The following is a 16,642-nucleotide window of genomic DNA, read 5'->3' as shown; positions in this document are numbered from 1 at the left end:
TCTTCTCCTGGCCGATGCGGGACGTGGTACAGTGCAGCAGATAGAAAGTAATGGCGTGGGTGTCCATCTCGCACATGCGCACATGGAAAGTCTCTAAGAGGTATTTTGTTCAAGTTTATGTCTTTCTTTCATGAGGGAGCGAGATAAATGGACAGAGAGAGAGAGAGACAGGCACCTCCCAAGAAAGGGAGAGAGAGAGAGAGAGAAAGAGATGGGCATCCCTCGATAGAGAGAGAGAGAGAGATGGAGGGATCTTCACACCTCCATCCACCCCAGCCTTAGCCAGCCTGGGTCACAGACAAGCACACGCGTGTCTGCTGTTGCTCAAAGAGGTCCCAGGACATGAACCCAGGACCTTTCCTAGATAGGCCCATTGTGTTCCTACTGCATCACCACCTGGCCCCGTAAGAAGTATCAATAAGAGAAAAAAAGCAAAACTCTAAACTTGTACAGTAGGAATAATATAATTTATGTTAAAGTCTACCCACAAAAAGAAACTATATACTTCTATGGGTATATGTACATTCATAAATAGGGAAAAAATCTGAAAAGATAAACATAAAGTCGGTAAGAGCGGTTGCCTCTGGGGAGGCTTGATTAAAAGGAGATTTTTGCTTCACCTGTATTCTTTGAACTTCTTTTCTTCTTGAAACACGGTCTTATGTTATTCATGCCGACCCTGAACTTGTCATCTTCCTGCCTCAGCCTCCTGAGTAGCTGCTACTACAGGCACGTGCCCCCATGCCCAGGCTGAATGACTTAAAAAAAAAAAAAAAAAAAAAGAGGAACCATCATACTTATAAAAGAAACTATTATATAATTGTATGTGCTTCTGCCCTGGTACAGTGTACAAGTCCATTCACTTAGAAATAAGGATAGACTGTGTAGCAAGTGGCCGAGAAAGTCCCTCTTCAACATCGTCCCCAGCACTCACTGTATCCACTAAGTCACATTTGAAAGATCTATCATTAAAACAAAACAAGAAACAAGAAACTATTTGTGTGTGTCCAAAGAAGCACGTAGAGGATCCATGTGGTTTAGAACAGTGAACAGTAAAAGATTTAAAACAACGTATATAGCAGTATATAGCAACAATCAAGCAGAAGTAAAATCTATTTTAAATAGATATTGTGTGAAGGAATACTTTGGAGCAACTATAAAAAGAATGTGGGAGGGCCGGCCTCATAGTGCAATGGTTAGGGCTCTTCAGAGAGAGCTGGATCCCTCATTTGTCCACCACAGTTCAAATCCTGGTGCTGCCAGTTTGAAAAATACGCTAGAATGGGGCCTGCAGGTGGTGTGGTGGTTGAGACACTGGACTCCCACATGGCTGACCACAGTTTGCGTCCTGGACCTGGTGGTTTGAAAATCATATCGTGTGTGTGTGTGTGTGTGTGTGTGTGTGCACGCAGAGTGCCCAAAATTCTGAGAGGAGAATGGAGGGGAAGGTACTGAGGCATGGCCATCCCCTTGAGGGGTGATTTGTCACTTTCCCCCCTCTCTCTTTCTCTCTGGTGATTGCACACACTGGTATTCACCCTATAGCAAAAACTGAAGGGAAAACAAACAAAAAGATTGAAGAGTTAGAGCAAAGTGCTTGACCTGTATATAGGTCAGGAAGGATTAGAGGAAAGAAAAATGCTGAAGAGAGGATCTGAAGGCAGAACTGGTTAGATTCATGTATTTATTTTGCAAAATTCCATTTATTTTGCATCCACTGTATGCTAAGCATTGTGCGAAAGAGTCTGCAGAGATGAAAGCAATCATTCTCTGCCCTCTGGAGGTTCACAGAGAGGTAAACAGACATTCATAAGCAGGGAGATCAGCATTAAGACCCAGTTGTACCTTGTGAATCGGAGAAGCGCGAAGGATGGCAGAAGCCAGCCACGTCCCTCGAGTGTGTGACTTGGCTTTTTTGACCTGCTGCTGCTCCTGGCAATCACTGCCAGGTGTGTAATCCATGTTACACCAGCAATCACCAGACTCCTGAGAGAGGAGAGTGTGTGCTGAGAGTGGGCAACGAGGTCTCTCCCACAGCTAACGAAGTGTTCTGGGCGACAGTGACACAGAGAGCAGGCGTTTCATACCTTCAACCACCTCCCTCTCCTGCCATGCAGGCGCTGTGACACCTTCAGTTCCTTTACTGTGAATTGTGTCTTTCAAAGTCCTTGAATGTTCAGTGCGAATGCTGTCTGACAGCATGCACCCTACAGTACCCAAAATGAACCTGTGCTTGTATTTGGAGCTAGGACCTTTAAACACAGAATGGATTAATGAATGACAAAAGAAATGCAATCAAATCCTCCGGGGTTTCAACAGCCCAGGGAAAGGCAGACGTACGTAGCTGTCACAGCGGATTGCTGTGTCCGTATGAACCCATGTATTTGTCGCTGTCCATCCTTCCTGTTGACTCTGTGCCCTCTCCCTCAACTTCGGCACAGAAGGCAGCTGCTTCTATGGCTCTGGAGGAGGAGGGTCACAACAGACAGGACGACCATCAATGTTCTCCCAGCTTTTGAATTTTGAAAGATTTTTTTTTTTAATTCCTGGCACAGACCACAGACTAAGAGGATGGGTTTTTGAGGATCAAAAGCTAAAATTACTGTCATAAACATTTGATTTGGGTGACTTCATGATATCAGAATAAATTTTCCTTCCTGTATTAATCTGCAAGGACTTCATAACTGAATTCCAGTCTGGGGAGAGGGGGGGCTTAAACAACAGAAATTTCTGGTCTTGAAGCCTGGCAGTCCAAGATCAAGGTGCCGGCAGGACTGGTTTCTGGGGAGCTCTCCCTTCTCGACGTGCAGATAAATGGCTTCTCCCTGTGCCCTCACACGGGCTTTCCTCTGTGCAGGAGTGCTTTCCTCTGTGCAGGGGTGCTTTCCTCTGTGCAGGAGTTCCTGGTATCTTTTCCTCTTTTTAGAAGGACAGCTGCCCTATAGATTAGGGTGCCGTTCTTGCGACCTCAGTTCAACATAATGACTTCCTTAAAGGTCCTGTCTCCAAATACAGTCACATGGGAGGTGAGGGCTTTGACCTACAAATTTAGGGGGAACATAATTCAGTCCATAACGTCTCCTTAAACTGGTAGATTGGTTCTAACCAAAAGAAATACAGTACAGTGCAATTTTAAAATTTTTCCTAGTAGTCATATTTTTAAAAAAGAAAAAGAAACAAGTGGCATTAAGTATAAAATGTAATAGTTTATTTAATTCAGCATTTCCCAAATGTTACCATTCCATCATGTAAGCGGTATTAAAATTACTAATGGTGGGACCAGCAGTTGGCATAATAGCTATGCCGCTGAACTCCCATGTAGTCAGCCGCGGTTCGAGTCCCGGACCCAGTAGCCTAAAACTCATGCTAGGCAATGTGCGTGTGTGCCCAAGATCCTGAGAGGAGAACAGAGAAGGGATTGCGGCGTGGCCATCCCCCCTGGGATGGGTGTGATTTCTTGCTTTCTGTCTATCTCTCTCTGTCTTTCTGGCGAGCGCACGCACCCTATAGCAAAAAACCTTCAAAAAAAAAAAAAAAAAGAAAGAAAAAAATTATTAATGTTTACAGTCCATTGTTTGTACTAAATTTAAAATTGGCTACATTCTCACCGGCACATTTCCAGAACTCGTATCTGTGTGTGACTCGTGGCTACGGCGCTGAGCACTGCAATGTGAGAAGATTCTCCAGGCTGCAGAGAGAAAAAGCTCACATGAGAGTCTACCACCAACGGGCACTGGGGTCCCCAGTGGGCAATTGGGGAAGGAGTCACCGTGATCGGTAGAATCCTAAGGTAATTTGGGGATCTGAGAGAAAGGGCTCTCTCTCAGTTCTCACTTAGGGCCAGAGTAAACAGGAAAGAGAAGAGGCAACCAGCGAAGTCTAACCAGCTCCACCCCCCAGTTCTCCACAGCTTACGAGAAAGTCCCATGGTTTCCCACATCTCTGAGTGGTGAGGATGTGGCTCAGGGTTCACCTCGCAGTCAGGGTAAGGAGCTGCCGGCCCCAGGACTGACGACTGGAGACATGGGGAATGCGACATCAGCACTGAATGCCGGCCAGGGAGTGCTTGGTGGGCAAGAACCCAGCACTTCGCCTCCGGTCCCCTGGAATCTCAGAAGCCACCGGGTAGACAGAGGGGCCAGGGGACGTTCTGAATTCATAGACTTTATCACAGAAGATTTAAAAAAAAAAAAAAAAACTAGGAGTAAGCGTATCTGCAATCTCCCAAACTACATTTCTGCTGTCAGAATGGAAGCTTGAAAGAGAACATTAAGTGCAGCGATCGATTTTTAAGTTTAGTGTTGTGAATTGAAAACACAGGTCTCGCTACCCCGGATCTGCATGAAGGGGAGCAGTCACTACCATGAGAGTAGAAGGGCCCTTCAAAGAGCGGCCTGGCAGGAAGGACTCCTCAAGGACCCTCGCCGGCCAGCAGAGGGAATGCGGGTGTAGGAGGAAGTGTGGCCAGGCCTCTGTACGCATAATTCCTTCTGATCTTGCCTTTTCTTCCACACCTCTTCCTTCTCTGCTGTTTCCAAATTGATCCGTAGAATTGTGCCTCCCAGTTTGTGGGTGCCCTGGAAGAGTGAGGGATGGTGGGAGGCCATCGGGGCTGTGAAACTGCTGGAATCTAGTGTCTGGAGGCCAGAGAAACTACAAAGCACAGGAAACTACAAAGCACTTCATCCTAGCTCTTGGCTTGAGTTGAGTGACTTCTCTAGTTTGCACTAAGTGCTTCAAAACCCCTAGGGGGCCAGCGTAGGGGTCAAGGGAGCTGGATCCCACATGGAGGCCCGTGGTTTGAATATGAACCCTGGCCGTTTCAAAAACATGCTGGGCTTGTGTGCCTGCATGCCCCAAATCCCAGGAGGATGGAGAAATGGCAGAGAAAAGACATCAGTGTGACATGCCTCCTTTGAGGATGCCTGTCCCCTCTCTCATGCTCTATCTCTCTGGCAATTAAGAAAAAAAAAAAAAGAACATTCCTAGGTCGTGGCTGGTTGTGGATTCCCTGGTACATACCTTGTTAAGACCGTGTACCAGGATCAGGACTCCTGGGGTTCAAAGTGTAGGAAGGCAACCAAGAGCGAGCAGCTCCCAGAGGTCTTACTCTCCTCACCCCAGCCTAGACCTCTAGGCTTTCTCGCAGCTGGAAACAAAAATCCTTCAGCCCTCAGGCCCTCCGTGTATGTCGTGTGGGCAGCCTTGCCTCAATGCACACACACGTCCTCACTGAACACAAGGAGGCCACTGAAAGTACCGGAGCAGACACCCTATCTACTATCCACTGGGCAGGGGGAGCAGAAACTGCCAGGAGGGCTTTCTTTTCTGCCTTTAAATTGTAAAATTATAGCCCTTTGGGTGGGCGGGGGCAGGAATTGCCAGGAGGGCTTTCTTTTCCGCCTTTAAATTGTAGAATTATAGCACTTTGGACCTAGAAGAGACTTTAGTGATCACATCATTTTATATGCCTGCTGATATTTAGGATTTTGAGGTTTTGTCCTCTTGTTTAACTTTGGGAATTCTCAGATGGCCGTTAATAAAGTAAAGGCAGGTTAGAGAGGAAAAGTCATCCTCAAGGCTGTCACCTGTTAGAGAAAATGATAAAATACAAGAAACCAGGTCAGCTAAAACATTGGCCCTCTCAGCAATCAGCGACGTGATGATAAAAGCATTGGTAATAAAAGACCCACAGCTTGGGGTCAGCAGGTGGCGTGGTGGTTAAGGAGCTGGATTCCCATATAGTAAACCACAATTTGAGTCCCAGACCTGGTGGCTTGAAAATTGTGCCAGGCACATGTGCATGCATGCCCAAAATCCTAAAAGGAGAATGAAGGAGAAGGGGATACAGCATGGCCATCCCTCCTAGGGGATGATTTCTCACTTTCCATTTCTCTATCTTCCTCTGGCAAGCCCACAACCCTTAAGAACTGGATGGTACCAAAGTAATATTAGAATAAATCATATGAAGTTAAAATAATTTGAAATTCAAAATTGGATTATGAATTCTCCAGAGGAGTATTACAAGTAAAATTATGAGGTTAGCCAGTGGTATGGTGGTTAAGGCACTGGATCTCACATGACTGACTGGGTGGTTCAAGTCCAAGACCCAGTGGCTTGAAAAACATGCCAGGCGCACATACATGCATGCCCTAAATCTTGAGAGCTTCAAGGAGAAGGTATTGCAGCTTGGCCAACACCTCTTCATGGGGGGTTATTTCTCAGTTTCCCTCTTTCTCTCTGTCTGTGTGTCTCTCCAGTGAGTATACACATACTATAGCAAATTAAAAAAAAAAAAAGATAAGATCTAGAGGCTGGACAATGACAGAGTGGTGAGACACGATGCTCTGCAAGGCTGACCCACTTAGGAAGGTTCCGGGGTCATGTCTGGAGATCTCCCAGAGTAAGCTGGACACACGAGTGCCCATGACCAGGAGCTGGCTGAGGGTGGGGGTGCATCTCCGCATCAGGGCCTGTCAGAGGTGCTGTTTCCCTCTCTCTCTCACACTCATGGAAGAAATAAATAAATAAACTTAAAAATAAAATTATGAACTCTCCACAGAATTAAAATACGTGAAGTCAAGTAGAGTAGGTAAGCCTGTACAAGCCCCATCAGAGACTGACATACTATTGCAAGGAGCCTGACATAGCAGTTTTTCCTCCGAATACCTCTGTATTTAACTCTAAAAGTTTCCCTATCCTAAGAAACTCATTCGAACATGAAAGCAGCTTTTAAATGGTCTATCTACCCTGAATATTGTGATCTAAAGACATTTCGGACTTACCACCTTAGAAGCATTTTGTAAGTACTGATAAAGTATTTTCAAAATCCACCCAAGTCTAAAAATACCGTTAAGACATTTGATGGGTGGAGACCTAGCGCACAGACACTAATTGACTCATCATCGTTTGGGTCCCAGGGCAGTGACTGCTCCATGTGGACAGCCTCACTTCCTGTGCCAAGAGGTGAGTCAACGAACTGGTGGCAGAAACACCATTTTACTACTTTGATTTCTTTACTAATTAATTCTATCAAGACTAAAGAACATCACATCAGAGCTGTCAAACAGAAATGTTTGAATTCATGTTTATGTATGTTCTATATATTTATGTTTGCTAAATTTCACAGCTGCATATATTTGTTCCACTTAATCTAGATTTCACAAGACAACTAACCTTAAATATTTTTAGAGATAATTTAATGCAAAAGATTAAATTAAACAAAATATGATTATGTGTAATTTTAAGAAAACACCCTTACATGATAATTCAGAGAAAAATCTATTGCAAAGGGGGCTGCTAATATTAATCAAGTAATAAAATCATGTCTTTTGACATTTTAAATTTATGCTTCAGAGAAATTAATAAATACTCCACCTGCAAAATTACCAGTACATCAATCTTAAGACTACTGTTCAGATTTTTAACAAATAAAACATTCTACTGCTTCTGTTACTGCAATTTTATTTTTCTGATTCTGAACGTACAGAATGACACAACTTCTTAAATACATTCTGCTGGTGTTTCATTTCCTTTATAGCTGTTCAAAATTACTGTCCAATTATCATATGGCCTAACATAAAATTTTAAATAAAGTTGGCATTTCATTTATAACATGCAAGAGAATTTGCTTATTGACTTAAATTCAAAAACACTGAGAAATCCAATATAAAACTCACAGCCTTATTTATTAGTCAGATAGCAAAGATTTATTACCTTCTCTTAGCTATATAATTATTCATCCAAACCAAAGACATGTTGAGCTTACTCATCAGAAAGGACAAAACACGGAAGCTCTTTTTGCCAAGAGTGAACCATAAAATGAATCAGAAAATATTGATTTAATAACAGAGACCTGCGTTCAGGTAGATTTGGCTAGAAGCCAGATACAGGAGGACATTGTTTATGGGGACAGCTGCAAACTCTTTCTCATACTTCTTTTTTAGCTTCAAGTCTCATGTTAATAGAAGAATCTAAAAGAGCAAGCCAAGATGGTGGTAGAGAAGCTTACTACACCTTAAAGAGCCATGGCTCTAGTTTTGAAATCAGTGCAAAAATTAAAGATGAAATGCTAAAGCAACTTTTTATCACTTACCTTACAGGCAAACATGTGAAAGTTAATGCAAATCAGGTGAAGCAATTCCGGGTGGTGATTGAGTGTGTTTGTTTGTTTGCTTGTTTGTTTTTTAAGATACCTTAAAAACACTGAATTCCCACATGGCTGACCCTGGTTTCAGTCCCAGATCTGGTGGCTTGAAAGTCACATTAAGTGCACATGTGTGTGTGCCCAAGATCTCTGGAGGAAAATAGAGGAGGAGGGATTGAAGCATGGCCATCCCTCCCCTGGGAAGTGGAGGGTGATGTCTCATTTTCTCTCTCACTATCTCTGTTTCTCTCTCTCTCTTTCTCTCTTGGGTGAGTCCACGGACCCTAAGGTGAAAACCTCTACAAAAAAAAAAAAAAAAAGATACCTTAATCATTTGAGAGTTCATTTGCAAAGGGAAGTAAGCGGACTGTTCTACAATTATAGGGTCAATATGACTGTAAGCATTATCATTCAAGAGGCAGAGTTTCTGTCCTATAATCCAAGACAGCATCTGCTCTCCCTTCTCCCTTTGTGGAAAGACTGTGTCACTCTGGCCACGAAAATGAAACATACATACATCTCATTTTTGCTTTTCTGTAAAATGCTGGCCTCTCCAGAAGCTGTTGGAAGAATTTATTAGACAATAATTGTAAAAGATTTTGCAAGCCTAGTGAGCTAATTGCATGCTAGAGAACAAGGATTAAAGACAAACTATCCTCCAAAAGAAAATCAGGGGAAAAAGATAAATAAAAAATAAACACCACCTGAGGTTCACCTGAGAATGAGACCCAGAGAGAAACTGACTGAAATAGTTTCAAGCAGCTAGAGTTTGGGGGTGGGGGAAGTTCTTTACTTCATTTTAGAAAGATACATGGGAAAGGACAGAATATAATGGAAATTATGCCCAAAATAATGATGCTGTCTACTATTGCCAGTCCATATATGCATGTGTGCATTGTATATAGCGATATATTATCTATTAAGAATAGGGTTATGGGGCTAGCAGGTGGCGTTGTGGTTAAGATGCTGGACTTCCACATGGCTGACTGTGGTTTGAGTCCTGGACCTGGCAACTTGCTTTCTCACTTTCCCTTTCTCTCTCTCTCTGGTAAGTGCATGTGCCCTGTAGCACATTTAAAACTAATAATAATAAATAAAATTAAATATAAAATTATTTTTAAAAGAATAAGGTTAGACTTTTCCCAGCAGTTTAGAAACAATTTGCCCAAAATATCCATATAATTCAATTAAGAATATATTTTAAATTTTAATTGTTTCAAAACTCACTTCAGTTCCCTTCTTGATAGTGTTAGATTTGACCACACCCAAAAATAGTTACCTGGATATGAAAAATCAGTCTGGATAAGGTTATTACAATAAGAAGAAAATCAATATTAATTAAACCAGTGAGGTAGGTATCTACAAAACAGGTTGTGATGGGAAGTACTGTACTCTGGAGCCAGGCAGAACTGGCTGAAAAACTGGCTCTGCCGCTTGTGGGCAACATGGCTTTTGACAAATTACTTAACCTTTGAGTCTCGGTTTCCTCATCTGCGCAACAATATGATACCTCCCTCACTGGCTGGCTGTGAGGATTAAATGAGATTACATTTTAAGAGTGTCCTGTTCACAGCCTGGTTGTCCACTAGGCACTTCAAAACAACAGTAGGGGACCAGCAGATAGTGTAATGTCCAAAATCAGTCAGTGCTAAAATTGTGAATAAATTCTATAAAAGAAAAGTAAAAGGAACCTCTGTTATTTGTGTCCACCCCAAATCTTGAAAAATGACATTGCATTTGATAATTCCCTACATTGTGTATCCTGTCTTCCCAAAGTCAACTCTCTTGACTATCAATCCAATATTCTTTTAGTGCCTTTGAATCAAACTTAAAAGACATTCCAACATACTACTGCTTAAAAAAAAAAAAATCCTGGGACCAGCAGTTAGCATAATGGCTGTCGCTGGACTTCCACGTAGTCGACCAAGGTTGGAGTCCTGGACCTGGTGGCTTAAACTCACGCAGGGCAACTGTTCGTGTGTGCCCAAGATCCCAAGAAGAGAATGGAGAACGGATTGCTCCGTGGCCATCCCCCCCTAGGGGGTGATTTCTCGCTTTTTATCTCTGTCTTTCTGGCAAGCACATGTGCCCTATAGCTAAAACCTCTCCAAAAAACAAACAAACACAAATGAATAAAACAGTAATAGAAGAGAGACACAGGCTCTCGGTCCCAGTGGCCAGCGCCTCACTTCCGGAAGCACCTGGGCCCAGCAGCTGCCTATTGCTTGCGGTGCTACCGGTTAGCCCCAGTCCGGGACTGAAGGTGTGCCGCTCGACCAAGGTCCAAGCCCCACTGTCCGCACGTCTCAGGCCTTAGTCTGCAGCCATGCGGGCGTCTGCGTGACTTTTGCGTGCAGTGATCACGGGGGTCCCGGGCAAGGGCACTGTGTGGTCACGCGTCACCAAACACTTCCAGCTGAAGCACCTCTCCCGCGGGGACTTGCTCCGAGACAACATGCAGAGTGCAGAAATGGGTGTGTTTAGCCAAGACGTTCATCGACCAAGGGAAGCTCGTCCCAGATGATATCATGACTCGGCTGGCGCTGGCCCTTCATGAGCTGCAAAATCTCACTCAGTATATAGCTGGCTGCTGGATGGTTTTCAGAGGACACTTCCACAGGCAGAAGCCCTGGACAGAACTTATCAAATAGACAGAAATTCAACCTGAATGTGCCCTGTCACTGCTCGCTGGATTCGTGTGGCCAGTAGCAGAGTCTACAACATTGAATTCAACCCTCCTAAACCTGTGGGCATGAACGGTCTGACCAGCGAGCCTCTCATTCAGCGCGAGGATGATAAACCAGAGGCCGTTTTCAAGAGATTGAAGTCTTACAAAGGTCAGTCAGTCCTGGAATATTATCGGAAAAAAGAGATGTTAGAAACATTCTCCAGAACAGAAGCCCACAAGATCTGGCCCTGTATATACACCCTCCGACACACAAAAGTTCCACAAACCAGAAAGCCTCAGTTACTCGGTGAGGAATGTGTGCAACCAGTAATCTGAGCACACCCTCCTCATCTTTGCATTTAAAGGCTTCTTTTTCTAAGACTTTAGCATGTATGACATCTTTGACAATTATGTGTTATTTCTACTGATTTTATTCTGGTTCCTAAGGATGTACCAAATGCTTCAGACACTAAGATTCATCTTCTAATATAAGCTAGTTTTATCCAGCTGTCTTCAATGGGCGTGCACCTCACAAACGGCAGAGATGTCTAAACTTAAAAAAAAAAAAAAAAGACCAAAATTAAAAGAGCAATTGGTGGGAATCTGACTTTTTTGTTTAGTAAAAATAGTGGTTGGTAAGATTTCCATATTTTTCTGAAGCCATATTTAAAAATTATATGTCATTTGGGGAAAATATCTCAACAGAGGCTTTTGCATAAATTGATGCCAAAAAAAGACATTTCTAGCACTGTGGGACATGGTTTATATCTGTAAAATTCCAGACAAAAAAGCAAAAGGATTTACAGATGTTTTAAGATACAAACTCACTGCTGCCTTTACTCTAAGAAACTTAAAGATTAGCCATATATGCTGTATTTATTTTGTTGTTAATACACACCTTCAGTTTGCTCACGAACTTTAGTTTGCTATAAAAACCTATCAGTTAACCTATAGGAAATATTGCTTTAACATTGACTTGTTTTGGGACCAGCAGTTAGCATAATGGCTATGTTGCTGGACTCTCATGTAGTTGACTGTGGTTCGAGTCCCGGACCAGGTGGCTTAAACTCATGCCTGGCGCATGTGCGTGCATGCCCAAGATCCCGAGAGAAGAATGGAGGAAGAGGGATTGCGGCATGGCCATCCCCCCAGGGGGTGATTTCTCGCTTTCTGTCTCTCTGTCTCTCTCAGTCTTTCTGGCAAGCACATCGTATAGCAAAAACCTTTCCAAAAAAGGAAAGAAAAAAAAAAACATTGGGTGATTTCTCGCTTTCTGTCTCTCTGTCTCTCTCAGTCTTTCTGGCAAGCACATCGTATAGCAAAAACCTTTCCAAAAAAGGAAAGAAAAAAAAAAACATTGACTTGTTTTCTTTTGAAAATACATATGTACTGAAAGATACAATTTATGTTACAAATCAACACTATAAGTTTTTTAATAAGTATCAAAGTTCAATATTTTTTTTTTTTGCTATAGGGCATGTGCGCTAAATTAATTTTCAATCAAAAACACAATGTCTTATGTTTCCAGATGTTACTCAGGTTAAACAGTGTGTGTTTTAGGATCTACTTGCCAATTTCTTTTTTTTTTTTGAGAAGTTTTCGCTATAGGGCGCGTGCGCTCGCCAGATAGAGACATAGAGACAGAAAGCGAGAAATCACCCCCCAGGGGGGATGGTCACACCGCAATCCCTTCTCCTCTATTCTCCTCTCGGGATCTTGGGCACGCACGCACACGCGCCCGGCGTGAGTTTCAAGCCACTGGGTCCGGGATGCAAACCGCGGTCAACTATGTGGGAGTCCAGCGCCATAGCCATTACGCTAACTGCTGGTTCCCTCCAATTTCTTTTTATGATCCAAATGTAAGCTATGACTTTGAAAAGTAACAAATTATAGTACAAAAAGAAATTCTTTTACTAAAGAGCAAGAGAAGATCTTACTCTCTGTATGGCTCTGCATAAAGTCATGTACTGTGTCATCAGGAAATAAAAACAGATTAGGCATGCCTGGGGAATATTCCCTTGACATATATATCAAGTATAATTAGTAAACAGGTGTGGCAATAAAAATAATTTACGCGATAGATTAAAAAAAAGCCAAGGAAGTTTGAGTTTCCTGAAGTTTTCTATTCCTGATCAACGAAAGTGATACCTGCCAGTGTTCACTGCCACTCATCTTCAGGAGAAAGAACTGTGCTGGGGTCAGCTGAGCAGTCATTTTAAAGTCTAGATCATTTTAGATTCTGTAGTTTGACAACAAGGCTGCGTGCTGATGTACTGTGGCCTGGGAGGAGTGGACAATGCGAGAGATGTCGGAAAGACCCGCATCTATCTTCCAAGGCATATTTATCTTACTTTACTTGGTGCTAAATCGGATGCAGCAAGTCCCTGTACGAGCTGTTATTAACTGCTTTGGAATATTTGGCCCATCTGACTCCAAGCACGTAACATAAAAATACCAGTCCATGGTTCTTATGTACTTTTTTGGGAAAAGTTTTGCCTCCATTTTTAAAAGTTCATTGTTGAACTTTCAAAATGGACTAAGGTTTTGTTTTGTTTTGTTTTTGTTTTTAATTTTTTGTGCTATAAGGCACGTGCACTTGCTGCAGGGGCAAGGCATGGGGCCAAAATGATCTCCTGGAAGGGGGCCCTTCTCCATTCTCCTCTCGGTATTTTGGGCACATATGCACACATGCCTGGTGTGTTTCTCAAGTCACCAGGCCTGAGACTTGAACCGCACAGCTGGCCCTGTGAGATCCAGCTGCATTAACAAATGTGAGTTAACATGAGTGTGTATGTCTGAGTATATGTGCATCTGGGCATACTCGTGCATTTTTCAGTGTATTTTAAACAGACAACTACTGACAACCTACAGGATATTTTCAGGATGTTATACATGACAAATTTGCACTCTCACATGAGTTTAATAAACTTGCAGATGAGGAAACTGAGACACAGGAAGTGTGGGTAAATTGTCCAAAATCAGTCAGTGCTAAAATTGTGAATAAATTCTATAAAAGAAAAGTAAAAGGAACCTCTGTTATTTGTGTCCACCCCAAATCTTAAAAAATCACATTGCATTTGATAATTCCCTGCATTGTGTATCCTGTCTTTCCAAAGTCAACTTTCTTGACTATCAATCCAATATTCTTTTAGTGCCTTTGAATCAAACTTAAAAGACATTCCAACATACTACTGCTTTAAAAAACAAAAAATTCTGGGACCAGCAGTTAGCGTAATGGCTATGTCGCTGGACTCCCACGTAGTCGACCGTGGTTCGAGTCCCGGACCCGGTGGCTTAAACTCACGCTGGGCGCATGTGCGTGCGTGCCCACGATCCTGAGAGGAGAATGGAGGACAAGAGATTGTGGCGTGTCCATCCCCACTGGGGGGAGGGGGGGATTTCTGGCTCTGTGTCTGTCTGTCTGGCGAGCGCATGCGCCCTATAGCAGAAACCTCTCCAAAAAAAGAAAAAAAAAAATCCTCATAGGAGATTTTAAATGTCCCTTCAACAAGAATCATATGTGTGCCTCACATGGGGTCTGGCAGAGTTCTTTAACATAGTAAATGGATTAATATGAACATATATTTCAAATGAATAAATGGATTTTTCTTAAGGCTATAGTGCATGTGATTTTGGGAAGAAGATACAGTTTAATAATACTGGATTTTACTGCACATGATGGCTAGAAACTACATTAAATTTATGATGACATAGGCATATGACTAAACTGCTATTTTGAATTTCTCAAAACTATTAGACATATAAAGGCAGACTCATTGCCAGCATGGATTATACATACTAAAAGTCCCTTTTTCTGAAGAATGGAAGTATTTTTTAAGCCTTCATTGGTTCATTTCTTTGCCTTTAACTTCTTTTATTTAAAAAAAAATTAAGGCCAATCTGGTATGCAGGCAAAGGGAGCTGGGTCCCATAGGCCCTAATGTGGTTTGAGACACAGCCTGGCAGCTTGAAAAGCTTGCAGGGCATGTGTGGATGTATGCCCCAAATTCCTACAGAAATGAGAAGTGGAGGAGAAAGAACTGTGGCATGACCACACCCCACTGGAAGTGCTTTCTCCTCTCTTTCTCTGGCAAGTGCATACACCCTCTAGTAATAAATACATACATAAATATTTTAATGTGCTAAAATATACATACCATAAAACTTATTATTTTACCTATTTTTAAGTGTACAGTTGAGTGACATTACATATGTTCATAATTCTTGCTATCATTACCATTATCCATCTCCAGAATTTTCTCATCTTCCCAAACTGAAACTCTATACCTATTAAACAATAATTCCATATTTCTTCTCCCTTGTCCCAGTGCCTAGCAACCATTCTACTTTCATGAATTCGACTACTCTGGGTATCTCCTCTGAGTGGACTCTGAAGTCTATGTTTTTAAAAGCAATTGTCTGCAAATTCACATTCTTCTCACTGTCTACATGAAATGTTGGATTGCATCTCTATAAGGCAAAAAAAAAAAAAGATAATAATGTAACTATAAGATATTAGTTCATTGCAACATAGCCAAAAGAATAAACATACCACTGTAATCAGAAAAAGTATATTCAGTATATTCATGAATTTTCACCAAATATTATATTTACATAGTAACCATTCCAACTATCACAATATAGCATAGCCACTAAAATGCATTATTTTTGAAACACAGCAACATGGAGAAAGTATTGTATTCAATATTTCACTCAAAAAATCAATATTCATCATTGCATAATTTTATATAAAAGAATTCTGCCCAGAAAAAGAATAAAAAGGAAACAGACGGACCTAATAGCAGTAGCTATGTTAGAGTGGTGGCAATATGAACACTTCTTTCTTATTTCTAGTTATATTACTTCCATAACAGAAAAAAATTATAAGTACAATACAATGAGTTCTATAAAAGAAAAGGAACATCTGTTATTTGTGACCGCCCCAAATCTTGAAAGATCACCTTGCATTTGACAGTTCCCTACATTGTGTACCCTGTCTTCCCAAAGTAAGTTGTAAAACTTACTATTTTCTCATCTTTCCAGCCTCTAGAACCAAGGGCTGGTTTTTGGCTCTCAGCTGCACCTGGTCAGCAGCCCCCCGGAGAGCAGGCAGGGTCAACCAGTCTTTGTGCTGGGAGAGTGGCTGGAGCAACAGCTTCCCCACTGTGACAAAGACAGTTTCCTTCTGGGATAGGTGGTAGCTCCGTCTAGAACCTGTTCCTCCAGCCTTTGCAATGATCACCTGGGCTTTTTAATCTCTCTTCCTATTTAAATGAGCTACAGTTGAGTTTTCAGTCTGCAACAAAATGTCTTCATAGGTCATTGAAGTTACAGTTTGTCTTAGAAAAGGTGGATGAGGGGTGATGTAATTAAAGTGATCATTCAACCAGAAGGTTCTAGATTAAGTGAATGTCAAGACTTTACATAGTTTAATTTCAAAATAACCTTGTGATAGAATGAAAGACCTTTAAGCAAGTAAATACCAGGAGTGTTATTTCTGGTATTTGAGAGCTGATGTGTGACCCTGAAGCTCTCTCTTCTCCTGATGCAGCCTCTTGTTTCCAGTGATGCAGCTACAAAACGTCAGTCTCCATCAGGCCAGCTCCTTGAGATTGTGGAAGAGAGGCCGGCAGTGATACAAATAAAAGACATCATGTGGGACCAGCAGTTAACGTAATGGCTATGTCGCTGGACTCCATGTAGTCGACCATGGTTCGAGTCCTGGGCCCGGTGGCTTAAACTCACACAGGGTGCATGTGCGTACGTGCCCAAGATTCCGAGAGGAGAATGGAGGAGAAGGGATTGTGGCGTGGCCATCCCCCCTGGGG

General features: G+C 42.2%; 1 long non-coding RNA gene and 1 pseudogene across 2 annotated transcripts; one reads left to right on the top strand and one right to left on the bottom strand.

The window, feature by feature from the left end:
- Window positions 1-254: 254 nt before the first annotated feature.
- LOC102497220 (uncharacterized) lies at window positions 255-8,242 on the bottom strand. Of its 2 annotated transcripts, none has more exons than XR_336679.3 (3): window positions 3,609-5,746; window positions 1,846-3,040; window positions 255-758 (listed from the first exon to the last, which is right to left on the bottom strand). It is a non-coding gene; the product is annotated as an uncharacterized LOC102497220 (long non-coding RNA). The 2 variants fall into 2 exon arrangements; XR_003546962.1 differs by lacking the exon at window positions 255-758 and adding an exon at window positions 8,096-8,242 and having other exon boundaries at window positions 1,529-3,040; window positions 3,609-5,588.
- A 1,955-nt stretch (window positions 8,243-10,197) lies between these two features.
- LOC102496797 (GTP:AMP phosphotransferase AK3, mitochondrial pseudogene) lies at window positions 10,198-11,816 on the top strand (annotated as a pseudogene).
- The last annotated feature ends 4,826 nt before the right edge of the window (window positions 11,817-16,642 follow it).

The sequence above is a fragment of the Tupaia chinensis genome, unplaced genomic scaffold (genome assembly GCF_000334495.1).
Source record: "Tupaia chinensis unplaced genomic scaffold, TupChi_1.0 Scaffold141305_1, whole genome shotgun sequence".
NCBI classification, from domain to species: Eukaryota; Metazoa; Chordata; class Mammalia; order Scandentia; family Tupaiidae; genus Tupaia; species Tupaia belangeri.
The sequence above is the reverse complement of the archived record's forward strand: the minus strand, read 5'-3'. Positions and strand labels throughout refer to the sequence as shown.